This window comes from Phalangium opilio, unplaced genomic scaffold, assembly GCF_054372755.1.
Source record: "Phalangium opilio isolate 3A_F unplaced genomic scaffold, DU_Popi_V2 ptg000032l_1, whole genome shotgun sequence".
Classification (NCBI taxonomy): Eukaryota; Metazoa; Arthropoda; class Arachnida; order Opiliones; family Phalangiidae; genus Phalangium; species Phalangium opilio.
In genome coordinates this window covers 10,386,923-10,407,026 of record NW_028324159.1, presented here as the reverse complement: position 1 = coordinate 10,407,026, position 20,104 = coordinate 10,386,923, and the positions used below count along the sequence as shown (strand labels likewise).

The following is a 20,104-nucleotide window of genomic DNA, read 5'->3' as shown; positions in this document are numbered from 1 at the left end:
CAAGAAAAATAAGAAACAACTTTTCACACCCTATCCCTCATCAAATAGTTGTAAATAAATTGTCGAAATGAATCAAAGGTTTTCAATATTTTATTTAATAATATCAGACCTAGTTTTTTTCTGTTTGTCACTTCGTGACAGTTTCTAATTCAAAGTTGGGATTTATACTCGTTAAATCTAAGTTGATTTTGCAACAAATTTTGAATATAAAAATTCCTTGAATTTCCCGCGGCGAATCAGAGGCTGCTAAAAACATCGCGGGTCAGTCGTTGTTGCGGTCCAGGATTAGACCGTTTCAATGTTCGTTAAATTTCGTATCAGTGTTATTTGTTTTTATTAATTTATGAAATTTGTCTATATCGTGATCCAAGGTAGAGGCGTGCGCGAGGTACACTGGGAGAAATACGGTGCCGCAGGTCGCCCATCATCATTATCCAATCCATCTTACCACCCTTATCCCTGATGGAGCAGGGTAGACTCCTGCGAAATTTGGTAAAATCTTCACCTAGACGGAATGTTTTTTACCACGATGTTCATGATTCGGGCCCCAATTGTAGGAAAAATTTTAAAGATTATTACTACAATTTAAAAATTTTAAAACTTAAACATTGGCCCGGGAGCTAGCGTCACTTTCACTCTTGGGGTGAGCGGATTTAACAGAATACTTATTAAAGATAAGTTGTCTAGGGGTAATAAGCTTAATTAAATAAAGGCAGGACCTTCTTGGGTGTTGCAAAATTTCTAATTTAATATTTAAAACAATCAATCAAGAAAGTAGCACATAAAACAAACTGGCGAAGGTCGTGGGCCCACATGCAAAATGGTCATCGTTATCTTAATAGTTAAGATAATTAAAAAAATGGTAATTACTCATGTGTTGTAATTATCAATATTTAAAACAAGAAAATAAAAATGTTATGGGTACGCATGCTTCTTTAAACTTTCTTTGCGTCCAGAAGACCTTTTTCACACCGCGCGGTGTCCGCACAAAAGGAAGGCTTTGATGGGCTTGAAGACTTTGAAGCCACAAAAATTCTCTCATATACTTATTTGTGGTATCTCGCCGTATCTATTTTCCGCGTTTTATATCGAGGCCGAACTCAAATCGGGGTATACCCCCAGGACTAAGTCCGGACTGCAATAATAAAACTGCCCGAAATCCATAATCTGCTCGTTACTTTCGTTGCCTCGGTTAGCCGGGTCTCAAAAAAAGACATCCTGCTAGTGCAGAGTTCAGAACCCAACTCCTTTTAGTTCTTTCTATTTCAGTTCACTTTCTGATAGCGTCCTTCACCTCGTCTTTGATGACGTACCCGGATTATATTTAATCATATGTATGCACTAAGCTTTACAGTACCAAGTTTTACTATTTACAAAAAGAATGACTGCCTGAATATTTGAAAAAACCCAACCTAGTTCATAGTGAATGGTAGAAAATATAAACAAAGGCATCCTATGGTACCGAGTAGGAGATCGAACTGATAATTGGCCATACACAGTAGCTAAAGGGACGCAGCGTTGAAAATGCCAGGATCTTCACAAGTAAAAGCCTAAGATGGGTAGATGGGAAAAAGGAACGACGCCAGTTACCAAGTCCCCTAACGCCAGGATGAAATTCAAGCGACCACCACAGTAGAGACCAGCTCCAAAGAAGTTGTCGCCGAAATGTATTTCCTTTTTCGATTAAAAGATGTTAATTAAATATAAAGGGCTAAATAGTGAATCCCACATATTTCGCGCTACAAACTCCCCGAGCACTAGCTTCGACGACCTCGGAGACAAAAAAAAAAACAAAATCAAGTGTCAGTATCTAAAAGTGCACTTGATATAATTAGGTCAAGAAATACCCTCCATCTAGAGAGCCACTGTCGCCGAAACATCGTTTGGCTAAAACATTAAGGTAGATAGTTATTTTTCTTATTGAAGATCGGTGCAAGAGGATATCAAAACTTGCAGAGGTTAACGGTAATAGTTAGTATAGGGCGCTGTCGTATAGGTGTGGCATAGGGGCTAGCCACCACCCCTCTATGCATTGTAAAGGCGTTAGATAAGTGGCAATAAGTCGCAAGATGGCTTGGTCCAATTAGCTAGCTGAACTTAAAATTTCTATAAATAGCGCATGGATATTTCTGTTAGGTATCTAGCAACAGTGGAAAGTCTCATTAGTATTGCATACGGATTCAGGGTTGGGAAAAGTACAGCCCATGCGGTTATTGGAAAAACGTGTGATGCACTTCAGGATGTAACTTAGTGATGTGGTAAAGCTAGTTCTATTAAAATAATATTACAAACATCTCTGCAGGTCCCAAACCAAGATATGTGGATGGCAACGGCTCATAAATTTAGTCGCCAATGGTAGTACCCCAACAGCCACCAAATACCGGATCGATGTTCTATAACTACAAAGTAAAGAGGTTCAATTTATTTAACTTTTCGTGATGTTCAAACCAACCGATTTATATGTTAAAGGGCACAAATTCGATTGTATTGATGGCTGTTGTGGACGCGGTTTATAAATTCGAAACGGTCGATATTAGTGGATATGGGTCAAACTCTAATGGTGGCATTTTTAGCGCGTCGCAAATTGGCGTCGCTTTGGCAAGAGGAGCACTAGAATTTCCTGCACCAACAGTACTTCCAAGAAGTGATATCAAAGCTCCCTACGTGTTTCTTGGTGATGAGGCATTTGCTTTGAGACCAGACTTTGTACGACCATTTCCTGGCAAGGGCTTAACCCCAAAAATGAGGATTTTCAACTACCGTCTTAGTAGAGCTACTTAAACTTTATTTAAAAACCGCAAAATGAAATTCAGATATTATCATTCATAAATACGATGCAGTGAAAATGTCTTTGGCATACTCGGAGCCAGGTGGCGGATATTTCACCGAACTACAAACTTGATGCCCAGAAATGTTGACAGGCTTGTGAAAGCGACTGTCGTTTTGCACAACTTTTTGCTTTCCTCTGAATGACAGACGCAGCCAACCAAACGAGTCTATTGTCCACCTGGGTACGCGGATTTAACAGACAGTTTAGGAAATATACATGAAGGAGTCTGGCAAGGTGAACCCAAAATGGCTTACGGAACCTTACAAAAACAGCCGCAGGAAACTACTCTTTGGATGCAAGGGAATGCCGTTATGCTTATGCGGATTATTTTTGCGAAGATGGAGCTGTACCTTGGCAATGGGAGTTACTGGGTGTAACTAAATAGTATTCAATTTATTGTGAGGTATTAAAATTGTAACATTGGCTTAAGAAATAAAAAGATTTAATCTGTTTCTGACATATCGACGTATTAATTTACACAACTGTATATTTGATTTTGACATTGTCGGAGAAAGCATGGCCTGACCTTCCTCAATTGGGATGCAACGAAATCTACAAATAACTGGACGTCATCTTTTGGTTTTGGAGCAATAACTGAAGAAAACAATCTACATTATAATATAAATGGTTATTAATTTTCCCTTATTATTTTATTGAGCTAAAATATAGCCAAGGACCAAATAAGAGATTATCAGCTACAATTATGTCTCGGTGCTCTCCTACCCGTCAAGTTTACTGATTTGCTCATCCATATTTCATTCCTGTCTTTTTCTTTTCAAAGAAGATGATGGAAGGTACGGATGATGATAATGATGATGGGGTCCGTGATTTCCTGTTACCAATACTTGTAACGATACAGTGACTATTGAACAAAAACAAAATAATCCATTGATGATTGGTATATATTTGAACACGGAACCCAAGAGCCCCGTAGGAAAAATCGCCATACCCGATATATCTGTTTCAAAATGTGAAGAAACTGTTTTAACGATCCCAAACCCATTGTTGCCAAGAAAACTGAACAAAATATTAAGTACCTAAGGCTCCCCGTCAAAAGCCAGTTTCAATAAGGCTACCCGTCAAAAGTCAGTTTCAATAAGGCTCCCCGTCAAGAGCCAGTTTAAATAATGCTCACCGTCAAAAGCCAGTTTAAGTAAGGCTCCCCGTCAAAAGCCAGTTTAAATAAGGCTCCCCGTCAAAAGCCAGTTTAAATAAGGCTTTCCGTCAAAAGCCAGTTTAAATAAGGCTCCTCGGTCAAAAGCCAGTTTAAATAAGGCTCCCCGTCAAAAGCCAGTTTAAGTAAGGCTCCCCGTCAAAAGCCAGTTTAAATAAGGCTTTCCGTCAAAAGCCAGTTTAAATAAGGCTCCTCCGCCAAAAGCCAGTTTAACTTGGGCTCCTCCGCCAAAAACCAGTTTAACTAGGGCTCCTCCGCCAAAAACCAGTTTAACTAGGGCTCCTCCGTAATAGGTAGTTCAAATAAGGCTCTCCACCAATAACCAGTTTATCTAGGGCTTATCCGCCAAAAACCAGTTTAACTAGGGACCCTCCGCCAAAAACCAGTTTAACTAGGGATCTTCCGCCAAAAACCAGTTTAATGAAGGCTCCTCCGTCAAAACCCTTAACTAGTACCATTCAAAAACCAAACATTACGGCCGATTCCATATCAAAAACCCAATTAATTTTAGGTACTGTGACATTAGCTACCGTACTTTCAAAACCGCATTCAAATTTTGATGTTGTTTCAAAAACTGAGGGTCATTTTGCTACCACTTTGGCACTCTCCAAAGCTGCGACAAACAAGGCAATTCCACAAATAGACTCAACACCGAAAAAAAGGGCGTCCGAAAAGATATCTTTCAACCTAGGGCCATACCAACAATCAACTTGATGTAAAGTTTTGTTACTGTCAAAGACCTGAACATGGGAAAGTGATATTTTGTGAAGGTGAAAACTGTCCAATTAACCGGTATCACACTGGATGTTCAAAAATTATAAGAAATCCAAAAGTTAGATGGTTCTGCCCTGAGTATGCCAAACTTAATAGAGAAGCGAAAATGAAAAAACCGAAGAACAAGTCCTTAACTAAACAATTGAAACGGGAATAGTAATATTTTAACAATTCAATTTTTAGATAAAAGTCATAAGAATAAAATTAAGATTCATTGCTTAAAAGTATTCCATATGTGATACCAAAATATTATGCTAATGGACATTTCATATTAAAAACGTTAAAATAAATGAGTTAAAAATAATTACAGCGTCTATTATTTTTATTGAGAGGGATGGAGAGCTACAAATCTAATCAAAATGGATAACTGACGGGGTGGGTTTGTCAGGGCAAAGCATACTAGAGCACTTTTGTCAAGAGCAGCCATTTCTTGTACAAGAGCTACGTGAAGCAAAAGAGCAAATCAACGGGAAGTTTGGTTAACAAAATTTTATATTTCTGCCTAAGTTGCCCTATTACCCTCTCAACATGGATTCTGACCTTAGCAATCTTTCTAGTTGATTCCACATCTTGCGGTGATAATTGACTTTTTCCTTTCGAAAAAATTTGTGTATTTGATAGTTGCATAATAAAAGCCTACAGAATCATCAATGTTAAATCCCCAATCGGCTATATAGAGGTCCTCCGCAAATAAGTTTTCCAAAAGCCCAGAATGTTCTGTCAAGTGCTTGTCACTTACTCTCCCTCCCCACTCTTTAGAAATAAAACTTATTGATACTTAAGGAGTTTCACCAATTATAAATTTTATAAGGTTACAGTTTTTATAGCTAGAGTATGTTTCAGCGCGACATTTGACGCTTGATGGTTTAAGGGTGAACACCTCAAAACCATCAATGATGACAGCTCAGCGCTTCCCAAATTTTTCACTAAAACACATGGGCATTTTAGCGCATAATTCACCCCTTTCGGGCCATTTTACAAATTTTTGAAGTCTATTGTATATAACATGTAAACAGTTGTAAAATATTCTCCCAACAGTAGCTTCAGAAACCCAAAATCGAAAAGCTAAATCTTTATTTGATAGAGCAAGTCTTAGCTTCATGATTATTAAGACAACCTGCTAAAAAATAGTTAACTTTGAATTTGAAATAAATGTTGTGACACTTGTTTATCTAAAATTTTTAAAACTATGAAGCTCTCGAGATCAGTGGAGTACTTGGTTTTTAAATCCCATCTATACCATCTAAAATAGAATTCCGTATATACATAATGCAGCCTAGCACTAAAACGAAATTGAGACGTCGCAGTCGACCGTTTTAGTTCTAGTAACTAGAGTCACGTGGGACTCAATCTCTTTCCGGAAAAAAAACGATAACCCGTCGAGAGAAGAGTGAGATTCTGTTGGTGAAAATCGCAGTTAGTTTCTAGGCCTTCTTAGCTCAGCCTATTAAGGCGTTATAGTCTGGATGCTGTATGGATACAGAAGTCGCAGGTAGGGTTCCCGGTCGTGCTTGAAAATGATTTCTTCAATAGCAATGAAAATTTAAGGGACCTCATATAGATGTCACTAAATTTCATATTTTCAAGGGGGAAGTTTAAATTTCAGTAGCTTTATTTATAATGGTTTCTCTCAGGTCACACCGAAAATTAGGGGCAGAAAAGGGGAGAAGGCCCTCATCAATTAGAGTACCCAGATCAGTGGCACACGTGGTAGCAGGAATCAGTTCTCCGTTAATAAAGTAATGATGGCGGAGATTCCTTGTGCCAAGGTGTAACACTTCACATTTCCCTGTGTTGAATTGCAGGCCATAAGCCGTAGCCCAAGAGACGACTGCGTTCAAGTCCTCTTGCAACTCGAGGCTGTCTTGTAGACTAGCTATCTGATGGGATAGTTTGGAATCGTCAGCAAATAAGAGCAAGTGTGAAGTGCGAACGGCATCAGGCAGGGAGTTTATGAAAATTCCAAACAGTAGTGGGCCCAGAACTGAGCCTTGGGGAACTCCACTGGAAAGAGGCAAACATGAAGAGCGGTGGCCTCGCAGAATTACTCGTTGTTGGCGATCCGAGATGAACGACGAAAGCCAGTTTAGGGCTAGATCGGTGATTCCAGCGGTAGCAAGACCCTCAACGATTCCTTGCGTCGGGATTGTGTCAAACGCCTTTGATAGGTCAAGGTAAATTATATCCACTGAGCCCTCGTCATCCAGCCAGCGAACCCATGAAAGGGATGCTTCAAGGAGGTTTGACGTGCAAGAACGTTGAGCACGGAACCCGTGTTGTGAAGGGTGGAGAAAGGCAATGGCGGCCAGATGGGTGTCAATTAAGCAGGTGCAGGTTTCTTTAAATATAGCTCTCCTTGATTTATCATTCCAAACGAAAAGTTTTTCAAATATTTTAAAATGCCTATTGGGATTTGTTCTACATCACTAAATTCTTTTTTAACTGTAAGAACATTGTCACTGTTAATTTCGTCATTCAGCACGAGTGCTGCTCCTTTCTAAAATTCCTTTTCATTTTTTCAAAAAATATAGATTGAATGTCTTTATTATTATTACTACTTATCATGAACCCCAAAGGTTGAAATTCTTCACTTTTTAAAAATACATTTCTGACTTTTATGAAATTTCCAAAATAAATTATAAACTTTACTTCTTCCTTAGTAACCCCCGTGTTTGAATCACGAATAAACATATCATTCGGTAGTGAAAAGGCGGGGGAGTCATTCATTGTGACAACATCATTTGAAAATGCGGGACAAAACCTCTGAAAACTTTCACTTTTTCCATTTCAATAAATCCGAAAATGACTACATTTTGAAAACGGTATCGCGGATCTATTTCTGATGTAACGTTCAAATTATATGACATTTCCGAATCCTTTCTAGGATTCCGAATTTCAGCTGTAAACTGCTCTTTCGCGGGAATTTTTTTTTATTTAATGCTAGACTCTCATCACCCAGATAATGAGTGAGGACAACAGGTTTTTCGGGTTCTTTTGGATCAGAAAGAAAAAATACTTCTTTTAGAAAGCCACTGTATTTAAGTATTTTCGTTGAATTTTTCATCCAATAGGCCTAGTACTTTTTTATCCCATTTGGTTTTTTGTTCGGTTTAATGTTATTTCCGGTGTAATGAAATCCAAAATAATTATCATTCTGAAACGTGCTATCTTTCGACGATTTGCACTTACATGGAAATATTTCACCACTCTTCGGTTTGATCGGAGGGACGCTAGCAACATATGACAATTTTCGTCCTGTTTCCACCTCACTGAGAATTTTTTCTACTTTCGAAAAAGATAAAGTCTCCTCCCGTATTTTGAATATGATATTTGAAGACGAATCCATATTTATATTTAGATATAGTAACTATACAAAACAACCTTTCGTAAACTTCTTAGATAAGACTTGATACTGCCTCTAATGTATTAGGGTGGTTTTTTGATTGACCGTAACTTTTTTCGTATTGTGTTTGCTGCTTTGATATTTTGCCAGTGAACTAAAATCCGGACCCTTATTTGGTGGTTAAAATTTCAAAGATATCCATCAAATAGATAATTCTATTAAGAATAAAGTTGTTAAGGGTAGTTTTAAAATCCATAAAATGAATTCGACATTTAGTGGAAGATACAATATTCTTCCATAAAGATAACATGGGATTTTTTTTAAAAGTGACCTTATCTAGGAAGGCATATTAGGAAAACTGTTCATTCGTTAAATGAATGATAACAGTTCTTTGATGTGCCTTCCCATAGTTTCATTAAGAAAATTAAGTTTAAGTATTGATTTTTTTCATTATAAACACATACTTCGACTTACGTTGTTTTGGGTATTGGAGTTACGGTGATTTACCTCTGCTAGAGACGCTTATTTTAGCCTTAATTTTTTATGTTAGACTTACGGCGTTTTTGTCGTGATTCACACCGTTAGAGTGACTTAAGCGAGAAAGACATGGCATTCGAGCACCCGTTTAAAACCATAATGTTTTAAATTGGAATTAAAATGGAGGCTAGTTAAGTCTGATTTTTTTATTTTCGTAACAAAAACGTCATTGAAATTTACAACAATTATTTGTAAACTAGAATTTCACCAGAATATTTTGTTATTAAACAATTTCGCTAAGCCTCGGTCAGAATAGCGTTATGTTGATGTTATATTACATTACGAATATTGTCGGTAGGTTCAAATTATAATCTAATTAATTATTAATCTTACTGGTAGATCAATCAATTACAACATTGTTATCTGTGACAGCTGAGACATATTAATAAGCTGGTGAGGTAAATTTGACACCTTATTGATGAAACCTCGGCTGACTAAACGTTGGCGATAATTTTTCAAGGGAAATAATGAAAAACAGAACTGTATAGATTCTTCCTCCGTTTAATAACATTTTACATTTACATTATTTAAATTCAAATTCTATATAAAAGGGAAAAACCATTGCCGTTCATTGGATCTCTAACACGTTTTCTTAATTTCGACTTACCAAGGTAGCTCTTCCAATTTGTGGCTGTTTTTTTAAAGTCGTTTATAACACAATTTTTAATCAAATGATATTATTTTCGGTTTATGTTAAATATGAAACACACTGTTCAGCGGTTCTGCTACTAAGCCTTCTCAAAGAAGATTCTGATATTATTGGGAATAAATGTTTCTTAGACGCAAGTGTACGTTATTCTACAGGGCCGGTAGGCCCTTGTAGATATGACTTGATACTCTTTTGTAACGTTAAAGCAAAATTCACATGCTTTTACCATTTTTCCTATGGAGATTAACATGGGGTTTTTCGTGATATTTAGCCACCTCTAACTGAAAAACTAGAGCGAAGTTACTTTTCGGAATACTCTTAATTTAACAATTATGTATTCAAGGTGTGCTATCGGCTAGTTTAATTTAAATCAATTAACTCTAAGTATGTTAATTTTAGTTAATTCTGAAAGTACGTCAAAATTACTTTTGAGTCAGACTATCTAGCAGTAGACGCTGACAGATTACTTTACTATTTCATCCGAGCTTGAGCACCTTTATATGTATTTTCTAATTAACTGTAGCACCCTTAATAAGAAATAGGTCGTTATCAGGTCGAATTTTCGTCTAGAAAAGTAATTCAGGTAAATAATTACAGTTAACAGAGGTTTTTATATCATTTAAAGTAAGTTTTTGAACGTTCTTTACGGCCAAGGCTTAAGTTGTATTTTAGTTTGTCTATGTAATATAGTATTTATATAGTCTTTCCCCTTTCAAGATAAAAAAAGCTCATTTCCAGCTCTGTATTCCAAAAATACGCAGTCTGCTTCGTTTCCTGCTACAAACAAATATATGAGGACTGAGGTATACAGGGTTTCATTATTTGTTAATCTCACCAAAATTCTACTAATTGTGAAGGTGTGTGATATATTTCCTTAAACTAAACCAATGTAGAGGAATTTCCATGTTTACATCAGCACAGATTCTCTCAACGTAACCACGTTGGAAACGGAGAGTTACGTATGAGGTATACTGGGTTTCATTATTTGTTAATGGTTTAGAAATCAACGGTAGTGTTTTCACCCTGTGAAGAATTCAACTTCAAAATATTACAGGAAAGATCACAAAATGTTCAATGGGTTTTCCTACGGCAGTTAAAAGAGTGGTGTATAGGTTACTGGTTAGCGCAGTTCACTCAACATTCTCATTTGAGGACAGGTATACGCGGTTTCATTATTTGTTAATCTCACTAAAATGCTACTAATTGTGAAGGTGTGTGATATAATTCCTTAAAACTAAACCAATGTAGAGGACCAGATTATTCGTTAAAACAATTTTGGTCCTATTGAATCAGTTATACTGTGATGTTACGTTATCATTTTATAAACTATTTGTTACCAACAGTGGATTGTTTAATTCATAAGTAACAGTGGTGCTGGTTAATCCAGGAGGACAGTGTCGTTATATAATTTAATTAGTCAAATACTTTTCATGTTTACATCACAGATTCTCTCAACGTAACCACGTTAGAAACGGAGGGTTACGTTGTTTGCTATTTCCACAGTCCACGTTGCCGTTTGTTTATTGGTTTAAATTGCTATGAATTGTATAGGTATTTGATTTAATTACTGGTATTCAAGCTAAACTATAGAATAACATCATTCATTAACATATTGTATAGATAATCTTTACCACAAACCTAGCACAGGATATGATAAAAATTTAACGCAATGTGTTGGAAATAATAAAAAACTCCTCTAAACATTAGAGTTAAGGTGAATTATTTATTAAAAGTCATTTTATAAGCTTAATGAGCACTGACGACAAGTTAATTTCAACGTAATTAAGTGTAATTAACGTGAAATTAAACCCCGAATGTACATTTTTTTTGGATGAAAACTCAGATAACTCTTAAATGATGTCCTTGATTAAGATTGTATCTAACCAAGCCGTTGGTAAAGCCCCATGTTTTCTCTTTCACACTTAAGCTAATTTAAATTATCTCGAAAGCACCTTAATAGGCGCGAAATTCAAAAGTTTAGGGTAAAATAAGAATCGAAAACTCCACTAAAAATTGCAATTAAGGTGAAGTATACATTTAAACTCATTTTATAGCCTAAATGTACACTGCCAAAACACAATAATACGTTAATTTTAACTCAATTAAATATAATTAACGTGAAATTAAACCAAAATATACATTTTTGGATAAAAGCTCAAATAACTTTTAAATAAACTGTTTAAACTACCCAAAAGTTTAGGGTACCATAATGATGAATATATGGCAAAAATATTAAACTGCACTAAACATTGCAAATAGGGTAAAAAATTCAAATAAATTTTAAGCTTAATCCACTCTCACGAACCACGCTCAAATTAAGATTAAAACATCACAAGTTTTTCGTACAGCCACAGTAGTTTCCTATTTCACTTTCAAATTAATCTAAATGATCATTAAAATACATCAAAAGCGCATACATTAAAATTTTAGGGTAATTGCAATTTAAGTTAATATTTTATTGAAACTTTTATTATAAAATAAATCCACACAAGATAAACAAGATAAGCCGTTAAATTAAACTCAATCAAGTATAATTAACCTAAGAAAAACATTAACATGTACAAAAATGGGCCAAGCCTCGCTTCGTGCCCTCTCCGCCCTAAAAAGTTCTGAGATCCCATGTAGAGCCAAGTCTGCCTTTTGTTCTCATTCAATCGCCAATTGAACAATTATGTTATAAATTAAGTCCTTTTCCTAATTAATAACCAATCTTCTTTGACTCTATCATTATTATACATCTTTGTTCGTATCAAAAATATCGTGACTTGGCAATCGCAAGTAAGTAATATTAAAAGGAAGTCGAAGGGATATTCACTAAATCGTTTATGGTCGAGGGGATATGTACAAGTTTATAAGATGAGTCATGCACAACCCTATGTACAAATTATATGGTGAGTTATGCATAACCCTATTTACAAGTTTATAAGGCGAGTTATGCATAACCTTATGTACACCTGCGCTTGCCAAGTCACGATATTTTTGATACGAACAAAGATGTATAATAATGATAGAGTCAAAGAATATTGGTTATTAATTAGGAAAAGTACTTAATTTATAACATAATTGTTCAATTGGCGATTGAATGAGACCAAAAGGCAGACTTGGCTCTACATGGGATTTCAGAACTTTTACGGCGGAGAGGGCACGAAGCGAGGCTTGGCCCATTTTTGTACATGTTAATGTTTTTCTTAGGATCTCACTTCTTTTTGTAGACCCTCTCGTTACACTTCGGTAGTTATATTAAAACAAGACCCTCTCGTGGTACTTCGTTTGCCAATATAATCGCTAACGTTTGTCCATATTTACGCTGAATTACCCCTTTCGACCCGCAGAGAATATGCAATAAAGATTGTACGCGATATCCTAATAAAAGAATGTAGCATCAGTTACGACACATTTCTATTAAACTACTATTCCTATTAGCTTTAATATATATTTAACTTTCGGTTAACTTTGGACCATTACGTCCTTTCATCAAGAACACACACTATTTCTGTTGAAAAGACGGCAGCGCCATCTAGTTTTAAAATAAAGAACTAAAGAACAATTTTATAAAAAATTCGGGACGTTTTAATTTTTCTGTGCTTTATAAAATAAATGAAAACTAAATCCTGAATTTTAAGTTTCTATCTCCTCTAGAAGTACCTTAGAATTTTGATGATCGGTGAGTGAGTGAGTGAGTGACAAAATAAGGTAAATTTCACCTGCGATATTTCGAAAAGCATATAGGGTAGGAACTTGAAATTTGGAAACAATAGCTAGGATTGACAGTCCTCGCGGCAAGCAAAATTTCAGACTTTCACCTATACCCATCACGAAGTTACAGTGGGCTTAAAAGTGCCACGAGTTGCTTCGAGAAAAGGATGTCAGTGCTCGACTTGGCTGGGAGCACGGCAGTGCTCCCAGAATGTGAAAGATTCGTGTTTTGGGTAAATTCATGGATACCTTATAATTAAACTAACAAATCTTTCACCCAGCCTCCATTTTCCTGTTTAATTCTTACGATTAATTAAATTGTCATTTAAAAGCTTTTTTCCCCATTTTGAAAAGAGAGCCATTGAAAAGGCGTGATATTTAAAAGTTTTGGGGCAAAGTAGTGATTGTTCTGCAAGAGTCAAACAGTCACTCCTCTAAAGTTTGCAGAATTTCTTGTTCAAACTCGTATAATAAACTGAAATAACACTAGTAAAAGAAGATAAGCCGTTAATTTCAACTTAATGATCATATTTAATTAAAATTAATCGAAAACAACAGGTTTTTTTTGGGTAACTATAGATAACCCTTAACTGAAATAACAAAATAAGATTAAACTACGCCAGTTGTTCTTTCAGCCTAAATGTTTTCCTATTTAACACTAAAATTAATTACATTATCACTATAATGCATTAATAGGCTCCAAACACAAAATTTTAGGGTAAGGAATGTGTCAAAATGAAACTTTTCCATTTAAATTTTAATATATCATTAGCATAGTTCGCCAAATCACCAGCAACAATTTAATCTGGCAACATTCAATGTAATAATGTTGCCAATAAAACAAGGGCGTCTAGCCCATAACTAAGCCATATCACTAGCCATCTCTCGCTATCCCTAATTCAATAAATTTTCTTCTACTGAAATACCACCTAGCATACCAGTCAAGTGGGGGGAGCAACAGAAAATTTTAAAGCACAGTCTTACGATAAGTCTTGGAATTTGGGCCTCAAATTACAACCTCTAATCGAATCCGTTTGGTACACATCAACGTCAACGTAAATGTTCAATGTGATTACCATTGTGGTGCAGGCACTCTTCATCTGTCCATGTCTTTCAATTACTTTACAAGCAACGAACTCATGACGCAGGAAGTCCAAGTAAATGCCTTCAGAGATTTTCTTATCAAGAAAAAGGGTCCGATAATTTGGTTTCCAAGAATGCCCTCCCAAAAATGCACGTTATGAAGGTTTAAGGTACCATCCTTAAATAGCCTCGTCAGAGAACAGTACCTTTCTAAAAATAATGGATCGGCTTCAATTAGTTCACGCAAAGGTTTTGCCGTTTTGGGTAATCCTCGTAAACATCATGTTCAATTTTCCCTGGTTTGAATACACTGGCATTTTGCTAAAAGACGAGACTAACTAATTAAATTCGGTCCTAACTGCTACGTAACGACGATTAGTTTTCACTACGGCCTTTTTTCTCGGTTCCTCAGACAACTCGGACCTTCTGCTTCAAAGTCATTCCCAAAGAAACCTTTATGTTTTCTTTATTTTGTTCATAGTTTAAGGTTAGGGGGCCAACCTTTATTACAATGGTTTCTTTTTTCGGTATTTGTGCCTTTTTAACAGGCGTATTGTTAAAATTGTAACACTACAGAAATTGTATTTCAAATGGGACCGGCAATACCGCAACGCTGAGCAGAAAAACTGGATGGTAATTGTTTGGACCTATAGGGTCAGGACATTGGAGGACCAAACATACCGTGGTGTCACGTGTCGAATGTTAAAGCGACCTTCACCACTATACATACTATGACCTGCTGCTCAAGCTGACAATCTTTGAAAACTCAACTTTGAGGAACTTCCGGTCTTTTTAGATATAAAGGGGCTTTCAGTGTCGCTAAGTAGTAGAATTACAGTAGTTGGTCTCGTTTCCTAGCAAAATGCCAACTTATTCTAACCAGGAAAAATTGGGCAGCAAGTTTATTTTGGGTGAAGGTCGCGGTAACATTCAACCATAGAGAATTTTACACATGTGTAAAATTCTCTCTGGTTCAACTAAAGGTAGTGCTTTATGCCGAACGGTCTCCACACCGACATTTGGGTGCGAGGACTTTCGTCATTTCGATAGTGCAAGATCGTGAACGTAGAAGAGACTGTATAGTCTGTAATGAGGATACAGACTTTGACATCGTAGAAAGTTTTGAAGCCAATCTCATGCTTGTAGTAGAGCGGTGGAACAAGAAGTTGCACTAAGCCATTCTACTGTTCGTGCCAGTTTACAAGGGCATTACTACAGGCATAATCATATCCCCCTACATCAAGCCTTAACGGACGAGAAGTACCTAAGACGGCAATACCATTAGTCTTGCCATGCGTCATGAATTTAGTGGTTGCAAATGTAATGCAAGACACGGACAGTCATCTGGAAGAGTGCCTCAACCACAATGGTAGACACTTCGAATATTTACGTTGAGTTGTTTACTAAACAGTTTAGAGGTTGCAATTTGAGGCCCAGGTTCTAAGACTAATCGTAGGACTGTGCTTTAAAATATTTTGTTGCATTCACGCATATTCTCCTGTATTCTTTGTGTATCTTGCCACTCGTTGTCACTTAAATACAATAAAACATGAATTCTAAACATTTATTTACACCCTGTATAATTTAGCACGACATCACCCGTTGGCAGTATTGGGGGTTGTACATAAAGGAAGCTGTTGGTCTGATCTCGACAACACTGTATATGTATACAGTGTACGAAACAAATATTTTTCTTCCATATTTCAAATACCGTCGTTTTTAAACTTTTCATAAATAAAGTACAACACAATATGCTTATATAGACATCGTCTTCAAGCTCTTCTACTCATGATGCATTTCCTCAAAAATTCTCATTGATATATGTTTAGAGTGTACACAACAAATAAAAAAATTTATTCTACATTTCAAATACTGTCATTTTTGAACTAACTTCATATATAAAGTACAACATTATATGCTTTTCGAAAACTATGTTATTGGATATGAGTTCATATAATTAACTGTACTTAAGTACTTCTTTAAGCTATTAGAAATAGATCAACCCCAAATGTATGTCGGTACAAAAAACATGAAATTATTCAAATTTTAATTACATTAAGACTGAAGGGACAGATATTATAAAAAAACGTCTTGGTTTGGACCAAGGCCGAAAAAACAAACGATATGTCTGAGGTTTATCAGTTGACTGAAGTTTCAGATATTGCAATTTCTTTTTAAATTACTTTTATTCCTTTAATCCTTAATCAATATTTAATTCAATCAACTTATTTTTACTGTTAATCGATCTATTCCCTCTAAATTAATTTCAAAAATTACATATCTACGCTTTTTCAAGAATAATTCCATTTTCCGAAAACATTTTATCATGAAATTAATTATTTTGAAGGGATTTCGTGTCGATGATTACTAAGTTGGAAGCACAGTTTTAATTCTTGTTGCCTTGACAAATTTTCAAGTTTGCACCAAAAAAGTTTAAATCTGTTGTAAGTTGCTGGGAAGACTGATGTCAAGAAATTATGATAAAGAATTTATTTTGCTCAAACTAATTTATAAACTTATGTTGTCTACTTAAGACAAAGCAACAACCTCGGTCCTGTCTTGTTTCTTTTAGTAGGTAGCTCTCCTTTTATGCACTGGAAAAATATGATATCGGTGTAAATATAACCAAAGGAAAGGGTAAAGTTTACATAAAAAGAAATACTTCTCAGTTCCGATGACTTGTTATTTCCTGAGGAAATAAAATGGTTGAACACATCATACCTTACCAGAACTGCCATGGACCGATCGTACACAAATTACATAAGGAGAAACTAAAACACTGGGGCGATGCCGCCATTGGGGTCTTCTCCCTCTCGCCTAGAAGCACCGCTAGAGGCAGTGCGAGTTGACTTTCCTCCCGCCTGTAGTGAACTTTGGCACCGTCTGACGATGGCCCTTGGTGCAAGGAAGAATACCCCAATGGTCTCCTCGCCCCTGTGTGTTTTCGGAAATGGTCTCTACGCCTGATAAAATCATTCCGCGTAATACGTAACCGGTGTACAAGCAGGCCCGTAGCCACGGGGGGCACCAGGGGGCAATGCCCCCTCAAAAATATATCCTGCCCCCTCAAATAAGATTTCGGTTTGCCCCTAAATGCCCCCTCAAAATTTTCCAATGCCTTCTTATCAAACTAACTTTGCCCCTGTAATGAATATTTTCATTTTGATACACAAATATTCAAGCTATTTAGAATGTATATCAACATATTTTAGACTTTATTGTCTTTACTTGTGTATATTCCTGATACACTTGGATTTTTTTACTTGATATATCCCTGATTCATTTGTATGTTTTAAATTCACTTTTGATATGTATCCCTGATACACTGGAATTTTTAGCTTTTTGTGGTTATCCTTGATATATATCGCTGGTTTTGTCATCCAGGACCAAAATATTATGTCGGGGTACAGTGAGGGGTCGGACGTTTTGGAAAAAGTGTTCGGGATTTTGAAATCCAATTTGATTTCTTCGGATTCCGTCGGATTTCGTTTGATTTCAGAATTCGATAAAATCCAATGAATTTCATCGAATTTTGAGATTTTTCCCGTGATTTCGACGGATTTTGCGATTTCTTTGGATTTTGGATTTCGTGAATTTTGTAATGGATTTCACGATTTCTTTACTGATTTTGTTTCTGATTTTGTGATTTCGCTTCTGATTTCGTGATTTTTATGTTGATTTCGTGATTTCTTTGTTGATTTTTTGTTTTTTTTCTGATTTTATGATTTCTTTAATGTTTTGTGATTTCGTTGCTGATTTCGGATTTTTTATTTGATTTCGAAATCAGCATTGATTTCGGATTTCTTAAGTTGGATTTCACGGGTAGCGTACGGGAGTTCATGAATGACCGACCCCTCGGGTAATGAGAACACATTTGCTCCACTTTGCAAACTACGAACGCGGTTCCCTGGGGTATAACAACAGACAGACACACAGACAGGCAAGTCGAAAATTAGAAACTCTTCGTGAAATACGTCACTCGGAGAGGTAAAAATCAAAAGATATTACTGGCTTTAAACCTAAAAGAAGAGAAATATTTATAGAACATAATTGTTTTCACAATACTTTTGTTCCAAACCTTGTGTAATTCTAGTTTTCAAACTTAAACAGACATCAACATCCTAACATCAGGTTACAGGTATAGCCATAGACATTAGAATACTATAAGCCGGGTATAGCCAAAAAGTTGCAAATATGTCAGACTAAAATCGGTTTGTCAGTTATGTACAATATATTGAAAGGGTTTATTAATAATTTTTAATTACCGGAATTATATCCAACCATTATTTTCAAGTAAAAAACTTTAAAGTTGATAATCAATCGCGTTTATCCGCCTTAAAACAACTTCCCGAATCGCAGCCTTTGTAACAGACGACGGACGACTTTCTTCCCGTTACTCCTTCCATGAATCCCGAGATAAGCCTAAATTCCGGTGATAGGGAATAAGGTGGATGGAAACTGCTCTTTCAATGGCCAACTTTTCAAAACATGAGGAGACAACTTAAATAAAAATCATACTTCCGATTTTTGCAAACTCTGGGAATTGATGCACCTTGTCTATTGCAGTCTACAAAAAGTTATTATTTTGTTGGGAGTCTTTGATGTTGATTAGCCGTTCCTTCACATATCCGTTAAAGGTGTTTGTTGACGATGACGTGTTTACATCAGAAAGGGTTCCCAGATCTTCGTACAAAGAAATCCAGCTTTTTCATTTTCTTCGTCTTGAACCATATCGGTCAAGAGATTAACAATCATGTTTTTCGCTTCAGACTCTGTTATGGTATGGAAATTTGTATATTCATCCTGCCACACTGGTGAACTGTAGCCTAGTGTAATTTGACCACTTTCATCATTCATTACCAGCTGAATAGAGACGAAATAAAGGCATGCCAACATTTAAAAATTGTTGTTTTTGTCGAGGATCAAGAATGACCCCTATCAGAAACTTACTTTCTCTCACTAAGTTTGAGAACCTTCCTTCTAAAGTTTTTAGATGTTTCGCTAGAAGTTCGCAAAGAAGACTGATCTCAACTTTCTTATTTTGTTGAATAAACCCATCAACAATCCAATGAGTTTGGAGACAATCACTTTTTCGTCTCCGTTCGCCTACCGATTTCGTGTCTTTTAACCTGTCGATGTCGCCTCCGTTCGCCTGCTTATTTTGTCTCCGTTCGCCTGCCGATTTCGTGTGTTTTAACCTCCCAATTTCGTGCCCGTTAGGCTGCCAATTTAGTGTCTTTTAACCTGTTGATTTCTTGTTCGTTCGCCTGCCGATTTCGTGTCTTTTAACCTGCCGATTTCGTGTCTTTTAACCTGCCGATTTCGTTTCTTTTAACTTGACGATTTGATATCCATTAACCTGCCAGTTTGATATCCATTAACCTGCCAGTTCGATATCCAAATTAACCTGCCTATATTGCATGCACTCGCTTGCCTGTTTTGTATCCATAACAATGCACATATTATGGATTTTAACACTCATATTTTTCGTCTATTCGCTGGCCGATTTTATTCCCGAGTGACTCCAATTTGTCTTTTAGGAGGATAACTATTAAAATTTTGTTGGGTCAATTATATGTTACCTCGGAGAGGTATCGGCCGTCCAGATTAAGTGCATTTTAATTTCAACCATTTAAAATTGACGTATATAATGGGATAGCAGGACACTTATCTGGGCGGACATTTCGCACTATAGGGTAGGGTCTAAGGACACATATCAGGTAATCCAAAAAGACGTCCCGCGACTTAAGTTTCAGTACTGTCCCCTCAGTTAATTTTTGTTGCAGGGGATTAGTTGAAAGTATCTCATAGAAAGAAGGAATACTTGCGTGTTTCGATTAAAGAAAATGCTGGTTTACTTGGAAAGATGGAAGAGCCAGTTTCGTTAACAATTGAATGTGTTGGAACTTACGCTTGCGACATCTTGTTCAAACCAAGCAACGCATGCCAAATATTTTCTGAAAACAAGCTGGACGAGAAGCTTTTGAAGATAAAATTAGATAAACTATCGTGTGTTAG

At 36.3% G+C, this 20,104-nt stretch overlaps 1 long non-coding RNA gene across 5 annotated transcripts; it reads left to right on the top strand.

Annotated features, from left to right (window-relative positions):
- Nucleotides 1-9,457: 9,457 nt before the first annotated feature.
- LOC149686148 (uncharacterized) lies at nt 9,458-15,956 on the top strand. Of its 5 annotated transcripts, none has more exons than XR_016384031.1 (5): nt 9,458-10,110; nt 10,201-10,273; nt 10,362-10,464; nt 10,753-13,236; nt 15,675-15,956. It is a non-coding gene; the product is annotated as an uncharacterized LOC149686148 (long non-coding RNA). The 5 variants fall into 5 exon arrangements; XR_016384032.1 differs by lacking the exon at nt 15,675-15,956 and having other exon boundaries at nt 9,458-9,890; nt 10,025-10,110; nt 10,753-13,506; XR_016384034.1 differs by lacking the exon at nt 15,675-15,956 and having other exon boundaries at nt 9,458-9,890; nt 10,025-10,110; nt 10,165-10,273; nt 10,753-13,506.
- The last annotated feature ends 4,148 nt before the right edge of the window (nt 15,957-20,104 follow it).